Consider the following 1,903-nt stretch of genomic DNA (forward strand, 5'->3'; position numbering starts at 1 on the left):
GGTACGACCTCGACGCCAAGTGGGACGCCTGCCTCGACCTCTCCATCCGCCGCGTCGCCTACTCCTCCCTCGCCGGCGCCTTCGGGGGCCTCATCCTCTTCCGTAAGCTCCCCACCTCCGCCTCCCCCTTCCCCTCGCCGCACCACGAGATCTGTTCGCCGCGCCTCCCATGCGTATCTCTTGATCTAGGGTTGCGCGGAAATGATGCCCGTGCTCCATCTCGATCGGTGGTGGCCGCCGTGGACACCCGCGGCTATGGTGAGCCCCTGCGCCACCACCCTCTCTCCTCTCCTCCCCTACTCCCTCACCCATCTCTCTCCCCCGCAGACGAACCCCGCCGCCAGGAGGCCGCCATGGAGGCCCGTCCCGAGCTCGCTTCGCCGCTCCTTCAGTGACCCTCGTTGCGCCTGGATCCGGGCGGATCCGACGATTCCCCGACGCGCAGGCTAGCTTGTAGCTAGCTAGCTTGTATATATGCGTTTCTGCTTCTCCAAAATGGCGAATTTACTACATATCTCATTTTAGTACTGGACTGGACTGCCGTGCAGGTGTAGTCAAGATCCCCCCCTTTGACCAGTAACCAACGATTCCATAGCTGCTGCTTGCCGTGAGGGATGGCCGGAAGCGGAAGCAGCCTCTGCCTGTGGCTACTTGTTGCACTCCCTGGGATATTCGTCTCCGTCTCCGTCGAGGCCAGCCGGGGAGATGCTGATCCGCACTACAGGTATGGTGACTCATCTCCTGTTGCAGCAGTTGCACATGATTGATCCATGTACCATTGCTCTTTATTTTCTTATTATACTTGATTCCAGATCTAAATTCTTCATGTTGATGTGTAACTGGGTTAAAAAACTTTACCTCATGTTTCCTCATCTTACCTACCTACACTAGTACTAGTTGGTTAAAAATATTATTAAATCTCTTTTTCTACCTCCAAATTTTGTGTTGTTTTCTATATATTGCATTCCTCACTACCATGCTTAATTATTTACAGGGCCATTAGAACATGTAACTTGAGTCGTGGAAATCCGAATGTGGTTATTTATATCAGAGTAGATGCTACTGTGACATGGGCATGCACTTCACTCCAGTGAAGATGTAATCCCCAAGGTAATATCTCCTCTCTTTGATTCATTCATCTTGACTGCATATATGTGTTTCCTAAACTTTTATCTTTCATGCTTAAGTGGTATGGTCGTAAATAGATAGTAAAATCTTTAAAGGATAATTGAGTTATTGAATCTAAAGGCATATAATCAGTTCTCAACTGATGTATATATATACATTTTTTCATCCTCAAATTAATGTCAGTTACATGCCTTGTTCTACATTTGTGATGTTGCTGAGGAGGTTCAGTTCTTGCAGGCGGGGTAAAACTTGACTCACCTACAAAATGATTTTTACCATTTGTCAGAGCAGAAGTTTTTCTAGGGTTGTGCATGTCGAGCCTGTTTGGCTGTTTATGAGCAGGCTACACTATAGTCGATCAAGCCCTTGCAAGATAGTAATGCATTTTTGCATTCTAGGGTTACAATGGCGACTAATAAACAAGACGACCATGCAGGTATGAACTTTGTATTCTGGGATTGTGCTAAATTTCATGCTTCTGACTCCAGCAATGCATATTTATGTACCTTCCATTTAGCTAGAAACTTGGGATAACCGAGGGTACTTTCTCACTTTTTCCGCTCTTCTCAGATTTTAGATTGGGCGTATAGACATGCGTGTCACAGATTGAATTTGTTGTGTTGTTCAAGATTAAAATGGGGAATAGATCATTGTGCCATGTTCAAAATTAGAACTATAAGCAAGAAGGAAAATTACCAATTAGGATGTTGTGTTGTTTCTGTGTAAATATATGCCATGCTAACTTGATGGTTAATATAGATTTTGTATGGTTTGT

The 1,903-nt window shown here is 46.0% G+C and overlaps 2 long non-coding RNA genes across 2 annotated transcripts in view; both read left to right on the forward strand.

Moving 5' to 3' along the window:
• The first annotated feature begins 6 nt into the window (after window positions 1-6).
• LOC119306111 lies at window positions 7-1,103 on the forward strand. Its single transcript, XR_005148866.1, has 4 exons — window positions 7-102; window positions 190-258; window positions 328-724; window positions 995-1,103. It is a non-coding gene; the product is annotated as an uncharacterized LOC119306111 (long non-coding RNA).
• Window positions 1,104-1,388: 285 nt separating this feature from the next.
• The window catches only part of LOC119306112, a 2,106-nt gene continuing 1,591 nt past the window's right edge, over window positions 1,389-1,903 (forward strand). The window contains exon 1 of the long non-coding RNA XR_005148867.1: window positions 1,389-1,564. This is a non-coding gene — a long non-coding RNA (uncharacterized LOC119306112). The remainder of the gene's footprint in view (window positions 1,565-1,903) is intronic.

Source organism: Triticum dicoccoides, chromosome 5B, assembly GCF_002162155.2.
Source record: "Triticum dicoccoides isolate Atlit2015 ecotype Zavitan chromosome 5B, WEW_v2.0, whole genome shotgun sequence".
NCBI lineage: Eukaryota > Viridiplantae > Streptophyta > Magnoliopsida > Poales > Poaceae > Triticum > Triticum dicoccoides.